General features: G+C 36.7%; 1 protein-coding gene and 1 long non-coding RNA gene across 35 annotated transcripts in view; one reads left to right on the forward strand and one right to left on the reverse strand.

Moving 5' to 3' along the window:
- The window catches only part of LOC126607477 (uncharacterized), a 23,963-nt gene continuing 1,899 nt past the window's right edge, over positions 1-22,064 (reverse strand). The window contains exons 4-15 of one of the 28 annotated variants that reach the window (XR_007617618.1): positions 21,139-21,569; positions 20,016-20,291; positions 19,879-19,931; positions 19,492-19,537; positions 17,722-19,068; positions 17,553-17,637; positions 14,962-17,447; positions 14,121-14,820; positions 13,282-13,806; positions 12,518-13,183; positions 1,993-11,566; positions 1-901 (exon numbers count right to left, since the gene is read on the reverse strand). This is a non-coding gene — a long non-coding RNA (uncharacterized LOC126607477). Of the gene's footprint in view, positions 902-1,843; positions 11,567-12,517; positions 13,184-13,281; positions 13,807-14,120; positions 14,821-14,961; positions 17,448-17,552; positions 17,638-17,721; positions 19,069-19,491; positions 19,538-19,878; positions 19,932-20,015; positions 20,292-21,138; positions 21,570-22,064 lie in introns of those variants that run through there. The other 27 variants (XR_007617617.1, XR_007617619.1, XR_007617629.1 and 24 more) reach the window with 27 other exon arrangements.
- The window catches only part of LOC126607476 (probable N-acetylglucosaminyl-phosphatidylinositol de-N-acetylase), a 20,136-nt gene continuing 7,427 nt past the window's right edge, over positions 9,356-22,064 (forward strand). For 5 of the 7 annotated variants that reach the window (XM_050275065.1, XM_050275069.1, XM_050275063.1 and 2 more), the window contains exons 1-2: positions 9,356-9,500; positions 9,831-9,900. The gene's annotated coding sequence lies outside the window, so the exon portion shown is untranslated. The remainder of the gene's footprint in view (positions 9,501-9,830; positions 9,901-22,064) is intronic. The other 2 variants (XM_050275068.1, XM_050275066.1) reach the window with 2 other exon arrangements.

Below are 22,064 nucleotides of genomic sequence, written 5' to 3' on the forward strand. Positions count from 1 at the left end.
CTCATGTTCACAAAACAAAGGAAAACAGATTTATACATTGTAAACATAAGAAGAGAACACCTAAATTCTCCAACGATTCAATGTTGAACAGCTAGAACCTTCAAGCACCTCTTCTTCCTCTCCTTTGCTGCAGCACAAGGGTTGGTGGTGAGTTTAGGGAGTTATGGATGGTGTAGAATGATGGGTTTATGGTTGGGTTAGATGTATGGGACGGAAAGGGATGTTTTTGGGGAAAAACTAGGGTGAATGGTGAAGGAAGGGTGCGGCAGAGTGTATGGAATGATTTCTGGCGTGAATGGGTGAGTGAATGGATGGATTGTGGCTGCAAAAAGGAGGTTTATTTAAAGGATTTCAGGAATTAAAACCCTAGGTTATTTAGGTAAATAGAAATTAAGTTATAAGCTTCTAGAAATAGGAAATCAAACCAGAAACTTAAAGGAGATTGACTAAAAGGTGCGGCAAGGGCATAAAACACAAAAGGAATGTGTTTTAATGCAAGGAAATAGGAAAGAACCCTCTCCCTTGCACGGCAAGGAAGAGGAAAGGTCAAGGGAGGTGCGGCAAAGGTCCATAAGGGTTCTAGGGCCTTTGTTTTGTGTCCTAGAATGCATATGAAGTCTTCAAAGTGGCTGGAACATAAGGACTTTTTAGAATTAGGAAAGGTCAAACCAAAATAAGAAACCTTGGCTTAACTTTCCTACTTCAAGTAGGAATCCTTGTTGGAGTAGGAATCCTCATGTGAGTAGGAATCCATCTTCAATTAGGAATCCTTCGTTGATTAGGAATCCAAACTTCTTCAAATCTTCAATTACGTCCATTCCTTTTGCTCCAAGCTTGTGATAATCATTCCAAGCCCAATTTTCTCCAAAAGGCACCAAATTGCATCCTTTGCCCTTAGAATCTGAAAACACACAAAAGTGACTTTAAACACTAAAATAACTAAGGAAACACAACGTAAATGCACGAGAACAAGCCAATTAAGTCGCATAAATATGCTCCTATCACAAAGGTGACTTGGTCTGGCAAACAGTGTTGCCAGTTGGGATCAAGGATCCGAAGTTTGGAAAATTGTCACCGAATTAGAAAGGACTGTTTATCGTTCATAAGGTTCTCGGCAAGGGGGCATACCATCTCAAGGATCGAACTGGGTTAATACACAAGTTGCCAATCAATGAGAAGTTCTTAAAAAAGTATTATATGGTTACTTGGGAGCATGGTCTAAAATATCCATAATATCCTGATATTTCCATCGAAATTTCCGTGTTTTTGGACTACCGATATTTCCGATATCATCAATATTTTAGATCTTGCTAAGTCACTCATGTATCTTACCATACAACGTATAAAGTGTAAAATATTGTACTAATTCATTATATATAAATTATTATGGTGTGTTTAAACTTCTTTCATTAATTACTACATATTTTCTACACTCACAATGTTTGCCAGCTCGCTATATAATCAACTTAAATCAGTTACATCTATCATGCAATGCATTTCCTTCCAATTTTTTGTGATAAACTAATAGATAATTGACTAAATAAACATCCTGCAAAGTTTCAATAAAAATTTCCAAGTTTTTCTTACAATTCCTGTGGTTTTTATTCAATTTTTATCGATATCGATAATATCCAGATATTTCCATCGAAATTTCCGTGTTTTTGGACTACCGATATTTCCGATATCATCAATATTTAATACCATGCTTGGGAGATGCAAGAATGAGAGAATTCATTAAGACTGCAAAAAAGTACAGATGTGACACACCTCGACCGAGATCAAGGCATGATGGCCGTCCCGTGAGAGTGACGTAGCCATGTGCACAGTGCGGAAGCAATAAAAATAAGACATATACGAATAATTAAAAACCAAATTACTAGAGTGCATTACTAAATAGAAAGTGATAGGAGTTAGTTACAACAGTAAACACTCATAATCAGAGCATAAAAGTCTAGGTGCAGTCCAGTAGGACAAGTACTAGTTATACAATACCAGGAATGTCCTACTATTATTTGGATAAGTCAAAACTACCAATGTCATCAAGCCACCAACAACAAGCTTACTTAAAACCTGGAGAGGTGCAAAATAGAAAACGTGAGTGGGCAAAAACAAATGTTTTACAAAACTATTTTCTTTTATCAATATACTAACCCCTCGCTGTAAATCATGTATAATTTTTCCCATAATCAAAATATAAGTATATGCATAATATATATACATATATATGAATTCATATCAATTCAATTCATGCTTCACATAATCATAATCAAACATATATGCCATGCCAATATATAACAGAGTAAGCAATTCAAGTAAAAATAAATTCATAGAAATATAATATGTTAGTCGGAACCCCTATGGTAGTCTGCAGGACTGAATTCATAGTTCAAAATCAATCTAGCCGGAGTCACTATAATGACCTATACGGTAATATACTACACATAAGTCGGAACCCCTATAAAGGTCTGTACGACAAGATTAGGTGTAATATAATTATGCTCAATTTTTACTCTCTCATAATAGCCGGGCGATAAATCGCTAGTCACCTACGAGTCGGAACCATAAATAAGGTCTGTACGATAAGACTGTGCACTTAAGTTGGATCCAATATGAGCATATAATGCGGGAGGTGACATAAATAAACAGGCTTATACTTCATATCTCTGGCTAAATCACAATCACCCTAGGTGCAATTTTATGAGCTCAACATCATTCAATCACATATCATATCATTGATGATTCACATAGCCAAACATAATTTACCTGAACTTACTTGTGCCTCCACAGCACCACGTTTATATATATATGCAACCATGAAATGCATATTCAGAATATAAAAGCATTTGACATATTATTTCAAAGCATACTTTCCTTAAAATGCATTTCTGGGAAATATATCAAGTATATAAATATATATTGAAAACAAAAGCCCGCTCACTAGTATGTCGACGAGTCGTAACCCCCGAGTCGCCCGTGGATATGCTCGTCCTCGGGATAGGCCTCACCTCTTTGGAGCTTCAAATCCCTCGAAAATTTGTCGGGAAAATCCCATAAAAATCGGTCAACTTTAAACCTCGTGATCCCGACGTCAAAACCGAGCCAACGAAGCACTCCGAGCTTCATGAGAACCTCTTAGGGCTCGCTGCAAGCTTGGATTGTCCTAAAACATAACCATTCAAAAGTTCATGAATAGTGCTCAACTCGGAGCTTGAGCTTTCAACGTGATATCGAACGAGTTCTTACTTGAAATGGGTACCTTTGAACTTGTGTGGTCCTCACGAACATAATGGTACCATTTTCTTCCTCGATCTGCCAAGATTTGGCTTGGTTCAAGGTTGTCCATACAGAGGAGAGGGAAAAGAGTGAGTCCGAGAGATAGAAAGAGAACACGGGAGGGAAGAGAGAGATAAAGTAATGTGGATGTGTGTGTGTGGTCCAATCTACACACCAATCATAACTAGCCAAGGTTTAGTTCTTATTGGCCCCAAAAACTTAGGAAAATAATTATATTGGTCCACTTCTAAAACCATGTCACATATGACTCATCTCAACGCCCAAGGGCATTATGGTATTTTCACACATTTGATAAAAGTATTTCAGAATGGGCTGTGACAACATGAATATACATAAATAGTCAACCGGCCCACAAGTCGACACTAGGATAGAGCTATGGGGTCGAGGGAAGAAAGTATTCTAGGCAGTCTAACCATTTTACTTCACTCATAATGATCTCGGCCTGCCAAGTCTTCTTGTCACCTTCAACGCTTGTATCCGTTTTGAGTCGAGTGCATACTCTGCAAACCGAGGTTTGTTTACCTCAAATTCCTTCTTAAGTTTAAAAGCAATGTCAGATCTTTGGGATTAAAGCTCGCAAATGTGACTCTCGAGATCTACCATTTGTTCTTTTTTCGCCTTGATGGCCTTTAGGTCTGGTAAGGTAGCCTTCTAGGAAGTCGATGTAGCTTTCAGGTCGTCATCAGCTTGTAGAGCCTTCTAGAAAATATCAAAGTATAGCTGAGTTCACTCTAAGATGGTTGTCAAGTGGACAACACTTTCATTGTTCACCAAATTGTCAACTACAAAGTTGTTCAGGCACTCTCCAACAGAGTCTCGACCTTTCATTTGAAGAGCTTACAAAGTCGAGAGGGATAAAGACGAGCAATTTGGTTAGAGAGTTGGACTCAGTTAGGGAAATGATTGACCATCCTGGATGCACTAGTGATAGGCGACAAGCTCGACTTCCCATGAAGGCTACAAAAAAAAAGGGTTTAGATGAGCAAAATCTAAAAGAAAAAACAACAGAGAATTGTTTTAAACCTGTCGAGAAATGACTTCGGCCATATCTTTTGGGCTGTTGGTTTAACCCAGAGAGCTTAATGGCGAGCCCAATGTTTAAGATAGCTCTTCAATTCATATGGCCAATGAAGTTCATCTACGTTAGATGGCCTCCTAAGCAGCCATGAAATATAGACAACACCCTTCGGCACATAAAATTTTCGATAGAATGAACGATTGGGCACCTGACAGTTGGACGTTTTTATCATGGTTTAGCATTCCAAGACAAAATTCAGAATCAAAATAAAGAACTTACAAAGGTCGAGGTGACATCATGGGCAGGGATGCCGAGATCTTGGTCTAGATGATGAACCGGCGTCTCTGTGATCGCTTCTTCTTCTGTAAAAGCCACCATTTCGACTGATGGCCCCTTAGCGGCTACCTTAGGATTAGCATGACTAGTGGCCCCTACCAGTAGTTGGATATCATCCTGGCTTGGATCAGGCACAGAGGATATGACAACTTTGCCTTTGTCTAGAGGCAAATGATCTATATTTGCTTACTCAACCGATCAAGGGTGCCTCACTAGCGGGATCGGCTCACTATTGTTTTCCTAATGACAGAAAAGGATTAGATATCAATCAAAGATATTTTGTTTATTTAAAAAAAAATGTATTGAAAGATATGTACCCATTCCTCTAAAATATTCGATGTTGGAATAATTTTTGGATTAAGAGAGGGAGTCACTTTGCCCAGGACAATTGTCACCACCTCAGGAATATCAACTTTTGGGCTGATGACCACAACATCGAGATAAGGAATGGTCGAGATTTGAGCTGTAGATTCCTCAGCTACTAGAATGTCAATTTGTTCAGCCACGGTAGCAGCATGTGACATAGTAGTGGCCTGCAAAGGAGCAACATTTGTTAGGGTTGGGATGGTCAAAGTTATCTTGGGAGAGGCGACCATGATAGCAACAGCCTTCTTTGGAATAAGGGTGAGCTTTTTTTTTGCCACGACCATCGCGACCATTTCGGCTCACTTTATTGAGTGACCACCTGGAAAAACTAATTTAGAGTCAGGACGAAGATTTTTTAGTCGAATATATATATGAGCAAAATACTGAGAATAAAAGTACCTTGAGCTGTGTCTTTGGATTTTGGAGTAAGAGTTTTCATTGGTTGATCGCCAAAGATTTTGTTTTTAATTTCTTTGACCAACATGTCGAAGAAATCCTTGGTATAGATATCCCACCAGTCAATGAAAGTACTAGTACCGTGGGTTTCAGGGGTATTCGCCCGAAGGCGAAATTTGGTGCATCGTTCTTGGAACTTTTGCTATACTTCTTCACATTCCCTTTTTGAAGAACTAGAAAGTCGTTCTCGACTTATAAGCGATTGGGAGGTGAGCAGAGGCACATGGTAACCTGGAGATAGTCTATTTGTCGAGCCACAAAATATGAGTGGTATACTTCCCAACCGACCCGTCAAACGTTATAAAGGAAATGAAGGTTGCGAGCCAGCACGAACGATCCCCAATTCTGCCAAAGATCTACTTCTTTTGTTTTCTCCCATACAGATATAGGAATTTGATTGAGGAGGGATAATCTCTTCGACAACAAATCAAGAATTCGTTGTTGGTAAGGTCGTCTAGGCCGAATAAGTATTTAAAAATTTCTTCGGCTAAGTGAGTCAGGGTAAGGCATGAAGCTAATTGAAGGCCCATTGCTTAAGAAGAGTCGAAGTTAAAATTCTCTGGCCTCAGAGTGGCAAAATAGACCTACAATCACAGTTGAAAGACTTAGAATGGGTTGTTTTGGTGCAGGTCGATTTTCCCGACAGTTGCCTCAACCAAGCAGCGCGTAAGGTTGATGAGGATAGTGGAACTAAGGGCCAGATTGTGACCACTAGCCAAGGCTTCGGCCACTGGCATATTCTCGGCAAGGCATTTGTTTGACTTGGTATAAAATATGAACTTATTGTTCTAGTAGAACAAGAAAGCCTTGTGTTTTTCTTTTACTCGGCCGACAAAGTGATTAATAAGAGTGTTATAGTTGAAGAAGTTATAGTGTAATTTGTTTACTTCGTTTTTTGGTACTTCCTCATGGTTGTCTTTTTTTTTTCAGAACTTCAAGAGCACGCTCGTCGAAGACGGTTTTCAAATCTAAGTAAAATTGATACCGAGAGAGAGAGGTATCAACTGGAAGAACAGATGGAGAGGTGTCGAGGATAGCTGTTACTTCTAGAACGATCAGTTTTATAAGGTCGAGCCAGAGCACCATAGTGTTGGTGGTCGAGCACTAGAAACTTATAGCAACCATCAGGAACTCTCAATCTATGTTAATCTCGATGGTTAAGAGTTTAATGACGTTGAAGATGCCAAGTAATTTTCAGTTGGCATTGAAGTAAGGTTCGGCTAACTCAAGTAGCCCTGGCTGCAAGGTTGAAGGCCAGGCTCCCTGAGGTTTGGTCGATTCCCATTTTGACCAACTGTAACCCTAGAATAAAGGACTCAGGCAATGGCTCTTCAGCATTTCAATGATGACCTTTAGGACGTCATTTTTAAACAAATGGCCCAGGATCTGATGAGAATCAACTGAATCCTCTTTAAATTTGAAAGTCTTGATGGCACTCCGATCAATGAAATTGTGACATTTGTCACATTCTTCGGCAAGCTTGGTGACGAAGGTGTTGGCAACTATTGAAGCAAGGCCTTGGAGGTTTCTTTCTGGGTTTCAAAGGTTGGTTTTTTTTTTTTTTTTTTTAGGTTTTGAACAATCAGAAGCAAAGTGGCAAGAGTTTTAGGATTTTTGAACGCTTAAATAAGGAATGAGGCCAGAATTGGTATTTATAGGCAAATTAGGAAGAAGATCGACAGTCTCAGATACAAAATTTGAGGGGTAAATCCGGTCAAAATGTTTCACATTCATTATAAAATAAAAGATCCATGCAAAAAGCCCGAAAAGCACGCAAATCAAGATTGCACGATTACGTGTGGCAACGAGCTTTAAAGCACGATCATTATGAAGCGACGTTCCGGCATCTACGCACCTTGATCGTGGGAGATCGTGCTTGATAAATGCATATGAGTGGATGGAGAGTAGGCCAAGGGTCTTTTTCTTGTTTGATAATGGATCTTTTGATCGGCCGAAAAGTGTAGGCCAAGGGTTTATTTCTTGTTTGATAATGGATCGCTTCTTCAAGGTCGAAGTTCGGCCAGATGCTATAGGTCAAACACCTCAGAAGTGAAGGGGTAATATTTAGGTCCAAAATAACACTTTGGGTTGAGCCCAGAATTGTTCTCAGTCTAATAAGAAGTTCGTTGCCATAGGTTGAGCCCAGTAGAGTTCGTCCGAGTCCTATCATAATATGATTTTTGTTTGGATAAGGATCAGGAGGTCAAATCTCGATGCGGTAAGGATTTCAAAAATCAGGGATGCTTCGAGTAAAAAAGATGTTGAGAATCAAGGGAATGAATCAGAACAATTAGGGAGCTGGATTCAGAGTCCTAAGAGTGTTAGGACTTGGTCGAGATTTATTTGGATTGGGAGTCCTAGTTCGAGTAAAGTTATACTTCGATCATTGAGGAAATCGCTACTATAAATAGAGTGGGGGTGCATCATTCAAAACCTCCTCCAATTCAACACACAACTACCATGTCCAAATCTTTCAAACACCTTGAGATTTTTTTTCGCCAACACATATTCAGTTTGGATAAACAGCACTGTGGAGGTAACTGACAACATCTTCAGTTTGGATAAATAACACTAGAGCCGTAGAATCAGCCAACCGAGGAGCACCTTCAGTTTGGATAAACAACATTGCTTCGAGACCGACTGGTTAATTATCCAAATCTCTGTCAACAAAGATTTATGAGTCCTTGTTGGTAGAGGTATCTCAGTGAAGTGAAATGTTAACATGTTACTATATTCGACACACTGAAAGCTGAATTTGATATTGAACTTCGTAGAACTAGTAGTCTTGTCTTCAAACTTTAGAACCCTAAGGCCGAGACGTGTTCATTCCTTGGCTACAATCGCGAGATCAAGAAGTTATCAGCGCGCCCAACGCCACATCAGCATACATTTTACTCCACGGTCGAGCTCGGCCGATGAGTTGACACGTCCCGCATTAGACCGAATGAAGTAGTTAGCTTATTAATTATACGGGTCTGCGCGTCACGTAAACTAGGTAGTTTTAAGGTCAACAATACTTTAATATATATATATATATATATATATATATATATATATATATATATAATTGTTATTAGCACTCTAAAAATTTCATTCTACATTTTAAACTTTCTATATTATGAAAGACAAATACACTTGTAAGGAATTTAAAATGAAATTTTTGGAGTGCCAATAACACTTCCCTATATATAATACTAAAGAGACTAAATTTGTAAACTAAATTATGTGTCACCATTAAAAAATAAATATGTTAATCAACGACAAATTATCAATTTCCATGTTGTTTAGTTTATAAAATTTTACGTTTCTAAATAATGTGTCATCATTAAAAAATAAATTCAATCTACATTAAGGGGGGTGTATTCAATTAGGATTTTAAGGGATTTGGGTATTCAATCAGGATTTTAAGTGATTCTTTAAAATTCAAGGTGCATTTAATTAGGATTTTAAAGAAGTTTATAACATTTCAGGTGTATTCAATTACAAATTGATTTTAAAGAATTTTAGAAAGTTGAGGAATTAGAGGGAATTGAAGAGATTTCGTAGTGTATTTTAAACATCTACACCTGTCCCCATGAGATTTTGAGGAAATTGAATCAAAATTTTATATGAAATCTTTACAAATCAATTAAACTACATAAAAATTCATTGATTTATAAATCCATTAAAGTCTCTCAAATTCTCAATTGAATACACTCCTTAAAGCTGAAACACATAGTAGTTACTGTTCATAAGAACAGTGTAATATCGAAAATGCCCCTGTATTAATTGTGTAATTTCAATAGTACTCCAATGTAAATCTAATTGAATCTGGACCGTCTATTTATTTCTGGCACTGTGATAAAAAATCAGTCCGTCCATTTTATCTTCTTTTTCCTTTCCGGTGAACATCATTGTTTCTCTCGCTCTCTCTTAACACCACGATTCAAAACCGCAACCCCACCCACTAACCCAGAAACACCGAAAACCATCACCATTCTCATCCTTCAGTTCTCGATTGGATTCCACAGTGTAAACCCAGAAAGTAAAGGTAAGAAAATTCAAATTTTGTTTTGGTTTCTTATTTATTTTCAGTGTTAATTTCTTATTAGATTATTATTTCTGATAAACACACTTAGAATCTAATCTGGGGTTTCCTTGGATTCTAAAGTAAAAACCTTGAACCTTAAAGGTAGGAAAATTTCAATTTATTTATTTATTTACAGTGTTGATGTCTAGAATCTGATATGGGTTTTGCTTAAATTCATCTTGGAGTTTTTTTAATTTTAACTTTTATAATTTTCTGGTGCACCTGTGATTAAATATTCAGATGAATTTAACGTAATGGTTTTTTTTTAATTTTTTTTTTAAATTGCTGTAGTTTATGCAAAGATCAACTTACAAAGTGGTGAGTAAAAAAAAGTATCTCAAACCATTGCTCATCACTTCAGGTACCTTTTAACCTTTTGCATGTCAAGATATGCTTCAATTTTGTTACGTATTATTTGGGTTTTAGTAAATTTTTCATGATTTCGTAGAATTACATTTAAAGTTCTGAGTTTTGGAGAATTCTTCATTAAATTGATGGGCTCTTTTTTGATGTCATTTTATTTCCTGGATGCTTATTGAAATTGAAACTACATTGTAGAATGTTAAATATTTACTCTAAATTTGAAGACTGAAAATAAAATAACTTACAAGCTGAATTGAGTAAAATTAAATTTTTACCCTCAAATATCCTTGGGCGGACACAAAAGTTTGACCCCAACATCCAATTTTATTAATTCAATTTTGATAAATGATTGAGAGTTTTTCAATGATTGTATTACTGTGTTTGATTAATGATTGAGGAATTGGATATATTTTCTTGCTTATGTTTTTCTTAGGTGTGTACTAAATTGGATGTTGGTTTGGTTATTTCATGACTTTTGATACCCAATAGAGTATGAAAACCCCAACTTTAATTTTGCACATGTTTTGGTGCCTTCAAATGAAATCTGGCATAGTGAAATCTTGCATAGTGAAATTATGAAAACTTTCCCTTCATCTTTAGATTTTCATTCAATTCAATTCATAATGCAATTTAGGGTGATTCAATTCACGGGTGATCAAACTTTTATTCCTACTTTGTATAGTTGTAAACATAAAACACTCCTTGAGATAGAGCCATAGCTTTTGAAAAAACAATCTTTCAGGATGGCGTACCAACATTCCTAATTTTTGTAATATAACATGCATACCAACATCTCTCTTGCTACTTAGTACTACAATCTAGTGGTATTTCTCTTCATTTGTAAGTGAGAGGTCTTAGGTTCAATTCTCGCCAAAGGCAAATTTGAACCACACCCATTGCGAGGCTAAATCTACCCTCTCCCCCTTAGTGTAGATAATAGTGTTTGTTCAAAAAAAAAAAAAAACCACTCTTTAGTATATACTAGAAATTAGGCCCGCGCGTTGCCGCGGAAATCAGCTATTTCTGGCATAATCAAATGAATAAAACACATTTAAGTCGAATAAATTCGACACAATTATGAACAAACAAATGGATACATGAGTGAATGAGGTCGATAAAATAAGCAGTTTTGCTTTTATATGCATTGAAGTGAGTGGGCATATAAACACATTGTACAATGAGTGGAAAAAAACTGAACGTCTTTGATTAGAAAGAGATGGTTTCCAAAAAAGTTCTGTTCTCTTAAGAAACAGAAGAAATATAAGCAACATGCAGTTCACACATATTTTGCCCTTTTAGTTAAAGATGGCAAAATATGTGTATTTTCCAGGTACCGTGCAGCATTGGTAATAAATTGATCATTCTCTTTGTTCCTGGGGCCAGGTCACAACTTAAACAAAACTATAAGCCTGAATTGCAGATGAAGTACATTAAACATATTCATGCTCAACCACAATGGCGGAGAAGAATTATGTGGGATTCAACATGAGAAAAAAGAAAAGAGAATATCCAGTAGGTATACTAATTAATAACGCCTTCAAAAACTTTAGTTTCATACGCAGCAGACTAAGTTCAACGAAATGACTCCAATTCTTTAAAATTCTTACTTCTAACCATTCTGCTGCTCCTGCTGGTTTCCAGGCCGCTAAACCACCGTTCTTACTCTACAATGAGCCATAAAAATGAGATTTTTAATGAGCCGAGAGACCTAAGGGTGCGTTTGGTACGCAGACGGGACGGGACGGGACGGGACGGGACGGAACGAAGGTGTAATTTTTGAAAAAGACATGGGGTATATTTATCTTAAAATGGTAAAACATTGTGTTCCACATACGTGAAACAAACCCGTTCCAGGGGGGAGGTGGAACGCAAAAATACCCAAAATCTGTCCCGTGGAACAGCCTGTTCCACCCATTTTTGGCGCACCAAACGCAGGACGGAACGCCTCGTCCCGTTCCGTCCCGTCCCGTCCCGCGTACCAAACGCACCCTAATAGACCATGCAGTGAAGAATAAATGTCTTGAAATGCTAAAAGGTTTTTAAAGGCAGCCATGCATTAGATCCAAATTTGATTACGGCAGGGAAACAAAATGCAAGTCAAACTCATATAATATTTGCTTTTATATACATTCAAGTGAGCTGGCATAAAAACACATTGTACAATGAGTGGGAAGAAACTGAACATCTTTGATGAGAAAGAGATGGTTTCCAAAAAAGTTTTGTTTCCTTAAGAGACATAGTTCACACATATAATGTGTCCTGCAGTGTAGGCAGCCATTTCAACAGGTAATTAAAAACATAAAGTGTTGAGGACTTGTTCAGGTAGCTAATTTTGTAACCACAACTGTTCAAAGGCAACTTGCATTGGTTACATTATAATATAACAGAATAGAAACTCTCAGCATTAAACAGTAAGAATGCATAGGGTCTGATTCTTAAGGCATACAAAAGGAAAATTCTTAGAAATATAGAACATATAAGTTGGAATAGGTTTAACAATAGTTTATTTCAAAACATGTGTGGAACACGTAAAAGAAGACAAATATAGGGAAGGAGATATGGCAATCCATAGAAATAAAAGACCAGCATAACTAAGTAATTCTAGAATACCATACCTCAACAGCAGTGCGGCCTCTTAAAACCCGCCCTTTATCAATTCCCAAAGTGAGAAATTCAGTGTTGTGTTTCCCTTCTTTATTAGTAAAATATATATCAGGATTCTTTTGGCCAATTTCTGTCACCCAGTGAGGAAGTGGGATATGTACATCATCCCCGACATTACCTCCACAATCGTGGAATGACATCACGACCTACACCAATATACAGTAGGACAATGCACACCATATCCAACATGCATATTCAAAGAAAATATGTAAAGCAGAAAATCTGTCTTTTTTGAAATGAGTTTTAACTGATAGTCTCACAAACTAATTTACAAAAAGGAAAGCTAGCAGTGGGTTACTTTTCAGCAATCTGCTCAAGACTATTATGCCCCTTACCTAAGACAACAGTCAGAATAAACTTATTTTATATACAATGCAAGCCAAAAGAAGCAAAACCCTCAGCTAAAATCAAATGAACTTGCCGAAAAGAGAAGTACCTACTTCATCCGGGTTTTGATTTCAGATTTCTGGGTTTGTTGTAAATCCTCCTCTTTTCGGCCTGCCGATCTCTCTTCACGGCAGAGTCAGGCCTCTTCGTGGCAACCTCACAAACAATGGAATGTCGAACCGGCCTCTGATGTGGGCTCACAGCCACATACCCTAAAAATAGTCAAGAACCTGCCCCAACAATTAAAAACAGACGAAGACAACATGATTGAAGACCACAGATTGGAATTAGAAGTGATCTAATTTTGGGAAAACCATATAGAAGTTACCTGATGCACTGAGGAATCGTTTTTAACCAGCTTCGACACGGCCTTCATGCTTATATGAGAGAAAGCTGAAGTTATAATCCTCCAATGGTGCCCTGCAACCGCAGTTTCATAACTCAAGCCCACATGTGAATAACCAATGTTTTTCTTCTGTATGTAGAACCAAATTGCACTGCATATTCCTATGAAACAACTTGTGGCTGGTTTGTCCAAGATCTCAAAAACCAATGGCCTACCCATCTGTGCCAACCCTTATTTCTCAAGGATGTTTTGAACTTAACCTATACTATCTCAAAACCACAACTTCCACAACTGCAGTAAGCTGCAGAAGAATCAAGACCACTTTTGCACTACCAAACATGGGTTTAGAATTACCCAGATCAAATACCTTCAATAAAATGTGATGATTCACAACACCTACCACCCAAAATGTGCACAAAACACCAACCCTAGAAATAGGAAGAGAACTTTGGGATTCAATCCAAAATCACCTCTCTAACGAATTTAATAAGTTCAGGGATTAGGTTCCTGAAAGATAATTAGATCAAAGTAATTAGAGTTTTGCAGACATGGAACTTACTTATTCACAATTGTATAGGGAGTGATAAAGGTCGAAAAAAACTGATTAGAACCATAAAATGTATGAAAATAATAAGGGAAAATGTAATATTGGGGAAATTTGTTAAGAATTGTTGTGAATGAAATCAATTTGGATTCAGAGAACAATCTAAAATTAGGGTTTTCATTTTCAAGTCAGATAGAGAGTGACAGAAATAAACCGAGTTCAACACATGAATGGACTTAAATTTGTAATTGCGTAAAACCCCAAATCAGTGAAATACCTGAGTAGTGAGAGTGAGACGAAGGCAGATGTTGTGCTGTGAAGAAGATCTGTGGAGGAAGCAGATGGCTGTGAACCAATTGAATCCTCAATGGTTTCTGGGAAATGCAGCTGGAATGTCGAGAGATGGATTGCCCCGATGGGTAGGGCATTTCTCCTAGTCCTACAGCATTCCATGTCCAATGTTGAGATAGATAGACAGATGCTGGATGGTCAAACAGTGAATTCGTTGGAGATAGTTGGAGTAAGGTACACCCATTATTTTGAATGTATGTTTGCCTAATTTGTATTGCTCCCCCTACGGTTGAGAATTTCAGATGCATAGCAAACAAATGAAGACGTAGTTTTTAAGTCGACGTTTTCATCTTTCAGTTCAAAGCCTAGGAATACAAAATTTTCGAGGAATTTAATTTCCCTTCTATGCCATGGAGGGGTGCCGAAAGATTATTTCATGGAGTTATTGATGAAAGATCTGGAAAATACTCGTGGTGTTTTCTGCAATAGGCATGCAGCAGCCAAAGATAATCTGATATTTATTTCGTAGCTTACAAAAAGATGCAAACTTTTGCTATACCATTAAAAACCAGGTTGGTGACCCATAATCTCTAAGCAGCCAAAGAAGAAAAAACAAAAACTAAGATATTGTATGCACATTTCAACTGCCTTAAGATAAAGCAATGACATAGAATTGAATACAAAACCTGCAAAATTGGGCAATTAGAAAAATTAATTCTTTTGATTATGAATATTCAATTAGATTCATTTTAAATAAGAACCAAACAAAAAATGCACGTAAAAGCAAGTTATGAAGATTTAGAGAGCAAAGAGGAAATGAAATAGACCTCGCATGAGTAGTAGTACTGCAGTTTGTAGAAGTTGCCCAGTCCTTAGTCTCGTCAATTAGATTAATATTAAATAGGACCCACTGCTGCTGTTTTTTCGAAGTGGGACAATCGGCTCCTAACGTTTCCCCAATACAAAACTCTTAAAATATGATTATATATCAGAATTCACAAACAAAGTCAGAGAAAACATGATGATTATTGAGCTAGTATTGAATAATGGGTATAAATTTAAAACTTTTGGATGCTCAGCCTTGTTTCCAGATGAAATTAAGCATCCTAAAAAACCAAAACGAATCAACTTAACATAAAAGTTTGTATTACCCACCTCAAATCGGCCGGACTGCCACTATGGTATTGAACTTCTTAGTCTGGCCACGAAGGGCCTCTACCAGCAGAGCCTGTTACTTGTCCTCAACTGGAAGATCAGAAAACTCAGCATGATTTAAGTTTGGATCCCTTATTTTATTAATGGGAAGGCGACCAGCATTGTTAGATAAATTTTCTGCCCCTTGACTGCAATCCGAAGGGTATACACTTCAGATATAACATTGGTATCTACAGCTTCACCATAAGTGTTGCAAAGTGAAAGCAACTATTACTATTGTTAATTATCAATCCGTTTGGCCAATTCATTGAATACACCACACCAAAAATTTCACAATTTATTGAATTTATATACAATTGAGAGAAGTACAAAAACAAAGACATCGGCAGAAAATTATCACCATAAGAATTCCACCATGAAAAATCTAGAGACCAAAATCCTTGTTAACAGAGTTTAATCACATTAAGAGACATACACTTTCGGTTCCAAAAAAAATTTTCCTAAGCAAATTAAACGCAGAAGAAAGGGGATAAAAGAATTATCCAGAAAATACAGGAAATGGTTCTATTTTTTTAGGAACCAAACCACAGATAAATTAAATTTAATTAAAACACGGCAATTGAAAACCCCAACAAAGAAAAAAGAAAAAGGGAAACGAAATGATCATTGTTCTAAATGGGAAATCAAAATTGAAGAGAAATCCAACACAGAAAACCAAAATGAAGGGGGGGCTTTTGGAGGAATGGGGAGAAGAAAAGAATCAGCTAAGACAGAGTAGCGAGCTTCCCTCCATAGTTGAGGTTTAGGTCCGACGACATGGTCTCACTGAGTCCCACTGCAGCTCAGAATACTTCTCCCCAGTCACTCCAAATTGCTAATTGGGTTACACTCCGAAGCCCACATTTTCTACACAATCTAAATCTAACTCTCACTAAGCCACAAACACACAATACGACATCTCACAAACACTGAAATATAACCATTTCACGTAAGCAATGCAAGATCCATAAACCAAGACGAATTACAATAAAACAAAATTGAAAAGAATGCAAGAATTTACCACCAATGTAAACAAACCTAAGCAACTATGTGTATTAGACATTTAACCAAATCTCATATAACAAAATTAGTAACTCCCTGTTCACTGACTCATAGTCCACTGCACTCACATTCATTGTCTAAAATATATAAAATTTGGTAACAAAAATGATGTCTTTCGATATAGAGAATGTTAGGCAACCAATGATTTAAGATCCAAGAAGTTCCCAACTCCAGCACCGTTATGTGACCAAAAAACTTTACCAAGTGAGCACCGAAGCAGGCCATTATACATCTACTCATAGTTGACTGAGTTATCACTGCTTCAAATAAAGGAGAAAGGAAGAAGGATATTCAGTTGTAGTCAGCCATTCTCAGAGAAAGAGTCTTCCACACCAAAGAATTTGAGAAATACTAAGCAGAATTAATGTTAGCTAATGCATACCCCTGCATCAAATCAAGTTAGAACATCTATTTTATATCGTAAAACAATGTGTAATCCTGAAAACTAAAGTAGATATATCATAATCTAGCAATAGTATTTTCCGTAACAAATTTTCGATGATGTTCCGCTGATAAAGCTTAGTTAATGAAATATGCATTGAAAATGCAAACTTTAAAAACATGTCAAGGACTGTAAATACATTATCATCTGAGTGTAACTAAGAAGCAATCTGCATAATCGACTTCTATGGAATTTGAACTTATGAAATGTGGAGTGAAGACCTGAATGTAACAGTAGACAATAAAACTATGCACAGTATAACCTAAATCCGATATGTTGCATTCCACACACACACACAGATATGTCTAAATATATATAGATGACCCACAGAGATTAACACCATGCGGAGGTGTGCACGCGCACACACACATAAAATATACATGCATAAATTTTTCAGACAATAATACTTCACAACATAAGTTGCAAGCTGGGACTATTTGGTCGACTCAAAAGAAATTGATGGGTTAGAAAAAACACAAAAAATACAGAGACGGATGTTCTTATGTCGTTCTCCTCTTACGTCGACAAATCACACACCTGTGTTTTAATGCTCCAATACTCAATGAAGGCACCAGGCAAGAAGAAGCTCAAGGCTGGAATTCCAAAGAGAACAATCTATAAAGCAGACCACAAAAATTAGACAAAACCCAAAAAATAAACAGTTAAAAACCCCTAAAAGGAAAAAAAAAACTAAATTTGCAGAAATGTCACAGCTTGTACCCTATCATATCCAAGTTGTCGTACATCCTCGAGCCTTTGTGTTCATATGTGCTTTCTCAATTTGAGTGTAAACCCCCAAAATAAACTGCAAAATTCTAGAAATGGTAAAATGAACTGCAAACCCATCAATCATTTCTCAAAATAAACTGCAAATCACAAAATTACCTACCCCAAATCGGCCGAAGAATTCACCAGGAAACCAAGGCTTTTATGGGCTTAAATTTCCTTCGAATTGGGACCAAATTCACGGTTTTTTCAGCAAGAGGTTGTTGTGCTTCGTAGTTTCTGAGGGGGAGAATCGAAGAGATTTCTAACGGCTTGGTGGTTTTATTACATTTCCATGGTGCTCTCCATCTCTCTGTAGCCATCGATATATTTCTTGCCAAAAATGGCATTTTTTGACCCCAAATGTCTTAAATGGTTGGACCAATGTCCCTATCTTTCCAAACAGTTAAAGCTCTCTCTCTCTCTCTCTCTCTCTGGAAAACAATGGTGATAAGTGATTTTTGAAATCCACATACATAGAGTGCATTAGATGGTGATGGTGAAGTACATTATTTAGCTTCAATATCAAATGACCACTTAGTACTACGGTCTAGTATTATTCCTCTTCACTTGTAAGTGAGAGGTCTTAGGTTCGATTCTCGCTAAACGTGAGTTTGAACCATATTATTGCTAGCCCATTGTGAGGCTAAGCTCACCCCCTCCCCTTAATGTAGATAATATCACTTGTTAAAAAAAATGAACCATTTTAGTCCTCTGACGACTCTTTTGGCCTATATGTTTGAAATATTATAATATTCTGACTAAATAATGTGAACTTTAAAAGCTTGGACAGCTTTTTGATTATTAACCAAAGACAAAAACTTCTATGTTCTTGTGACCCGAATCACAACATTACATTGCATCAAAATAAAAATCACGTGACCATGCATATATATTATGATTTATCTAGAAACCTTTAGCATTTGATGATTTGAAACTTGAAAGGAGCAATATCCAGCCCATGCATTACTGCATGGTTTAGGTATTGAAAAAGTAAGATGATAGTGGCACATCCTTTATAGGTTTTGAAATGTAAGCTTTTTAGTTTGGGAAAAGATTCTTGCTTGAACAGGTATTAAAGATCGTGCAGACAATGTTTCTTCCTTAGGGTACTGTGATTTGCAAACATGGGATTAGCACCCAATACTCAACTCATTTTAACTAATATGCGTTAAAAACAATCATCCACTAAATCCCTATTTCAATGAAAAAAACCAAAAATTACTCATAATGAAGACAAATAAGTTGCAGGGTTTATTAGATTAGCACATAATATTGCAATATCAGACTCCACCTAAGGTCAGTGGCTCAACGACGCATCAAAAAACAGCGTAAGAAGCTTTGAGAACTACATATTATAATTTCTTGAAAGGTGAAACAATACCTTGATGGCTAATGCTCTGTCGAAGCTTTGAATGGCACTATCAGGCTCCCCAAAGTTTAACTGTGTTCTACCAAGGGTAACCCAAGCCTGAACATATGATGGCAAGTGAAGTTAGGACAAAAGAAAATCATTACACAACCAAAGAAAATATGAGAGGAAATTGCGTAGTTATGAATCATAACGGCATCTGCCACAATTATCACCATATGCATGCAAGTGAAAGTACCCATCAACACAGATCTGAGTTTCAGGGACCATTAAGGATGATGGCTGAACCTTTATCTTTTTCATTAGTAACACACATAGATTACAACAGAATTTATCATAAAGAAAAAGAACTAATGGGAGGAGTCAAATTTAAAATGCTAATTGCATCAAAGGTTCCACAAAGCATATGAAAATTTCCCCTCCCAATTTTCCTAGAGCAATGAGCACCATCATAACTTGGCACATGCACATGAACAAATAATAAGGTGACAACCATTTCAGAAGTACGAAATTTTGACATACCTCAGCCCATGAAGGCTCGAACTCAGTAGCTCCTGCCAATTAGCTCCTGCCAATTTTAATCAACAGATAAGTACAATAAAGCACTTGCAATTGAACCAGAGAAATTGCAATCGCATAAAATTAAGCTTGAAAAAAGTATATTGCGCGTGCAGCTTCTGGAAAGTGTGAAAATCCAAATTCCAACTCATACGATCATAACTGCAAAAGAGATAAAAAAATTGATTTCCCGAATTCATCAAACATTGAGAATTCATAACAAAATTGTGGAAAACAACTTCAACCTCCACTACAGCATTCATATTCCTAGTCTTTAAATTAAAAACCATAAGATTCCAACTTTCGTCCAAAAAAGAAAGGTAAAACAATAATGTAAAAGAAAAAGCATACATTATCGAACCCAGCAATGTTCTTGTTCTTCACAAAGAATTCCGCTGGTGATTCTGCAGAAAAATTGAAAGCATGGCTAATGAATATTCAAACTAAAACATGCATACAGAAAACGAAGGCGGAGAGAGAGGAGAGACAGGAGAGAGAGAAACTCTGTTCGAGAACACTATCTTTGGGCTTTTTGGGCGTCTTCGATTGGCGTTTCTTAGGCTCCGTCTGGCTCTTGCTGCTCCCTCGAGCTTCCATTTCAAAGTGCCAATCAAATCTTCGCCCCCCAAAAAAAACTGTCGATCCTCTTCGAATAGATTGATCGATTCTAGAGACAGAGAAATGAGTAAGACGAAGGGGCGAGAGAAGGGTGACGGCGGCGAGAGGAGGATAGGATGGAGGCGAGACCGTCGTTCTCGTGGGGTCTGCGAGACGGAAGAGGCAAGGACTGTATTTTTCCAGACTTTAATCACAGAGAATCGGTCAAAGCGAGGGAAATTATGTTGATGTTTCATCTAATCGCCAAATACTGAATAAGGTTCTCAAGGTTTTTCATTGAAAAATTGACACAGTTTAAAGGCATTACTCTAAAGATGCTTTGCAAGTATGAAAACGTGACCAAGTTGATATCAATGACAAATCCAAATGAATGTTAAATAATGAAGCAAAACACTAAAACGAACAGGGTTTAAGAGGTTTAAAAACTGTGCGTTAAACCTAATAGCATATTCTCAAGAGCTTCATAGAGAGCTCTTTTGTTTCTCTTTGTCAACCACTGCAAGGATTGCAATTCAAATTTAATCAAAATAATTCATTTCGCATTCATAATAAACCCGAAAGTGACTTGATAAGATGAAATTAACCCAATTACGTGTGAAAGGAAACCTTTCCAATTAAATGAATGAAATATTTGATGTGGATCAAAACCAAAACCAAATGAAAACAAATATCGACAACTGCCCAAGTTGGTGTTTGCCCCAAAGGTCTTCCTCCTCCTCCTCCTGCCATCCTTTAATTGAAACCCTAATTTTCCTTGCTACTAAATAATGCTATTTTCGATCTATTTCTTTCGGTGTGTAAACTTTACTAATTCTCGATAATTTTCAATCACTTCCACTGTAATTAAAATAAGTACTGAGTATATACACACTCATAAAAACACAAAATTCAGTTTTCCATTCTAAAAAATGAACGAAAGCACATACTCCAAGTCAATGTTCCTACTGTATTCATTAATCCAACGATGCATCAAATATAAAAATTAAATTATACCTCTAATTTATAACCTTTTGATCTTGCTTCATCTGCAGCTAAACCAAAATTTGGACAATCCCCAATATAATTCCGTCAAAATCCACATAGCAACACCATGTAAGAATCATATTGGGTGTCTACACCCACACTTATCAATGTACACATAAATTTGAAATCTGAATCACTTGGGCTTCGAAAATATTTGCACAGAAATTCAAAAGAAGATGGAACAAAAATTATGACATCAAAGAAGGCCAAAAGTCTTTGTATTCAAGCATTTAATACTCTACAGAAATTAACTAAACACAGCCACATTGAATACCAAACCCACTTACTTACCATCTTATCCAACTCTTATTTCGTAAATTTTTCTGGTAAAGAAGCGTAGTTTATCTTGAGCTCTGCAATAGAATAATTCAATTCTTCTTCATTGCTTTTCAATAGGATCCCTACAATCAAACAAACATAATTACTCTAGTAAATAACTTCAATTTAAAATGCAAAGATATAACAGAAAGGAAAGTGATTAATTAAAAAATAAAACTATTAAAACAACAGACTGATACACTTAACATGCCAATTTATATACTATATAACAATACTAAATCAATTAATTTATAAAGATTAGAAATGGATTACAAAAAGCAGAAATCTTATTTGGCATGTATGAAAATGATACACACATTCTTAGCCAATCAGCATGAAAAAGGTGTAGAAAACTAATTTAATTTGTTAACTTTGGACAACTGGAGAGATGAAAGAACTCTTAGTTTTTACTATAAGTATGACAACCATGTGATTTCATTGTTAATTGGGATTGATGTGTGTCATTAGGATTGCCAAAATTAGTGATCTTAGAGTTTGGCAGCCAATGACCGAATTGGACTCAAGTTTATCAACATTTGATTCAACTAAACTAAATTGGATACGCTCATTAGCATAGA

The sequence above is a fragment of the Malus sylvestris genome, chromosome 16 (assembly GCF_916048215.2).
Source record: "Malus sylvestris chromosome 16, drMalSylv7.2, whole genome shotgun sequence".
Taxonomy (NCBI): domain Eukaryota; kingdom Viridiplantae; phylum Streptophyta; class Magnoliopsida; order Rosales; family Rosaceae; genus Malus; species Malus sylvestris.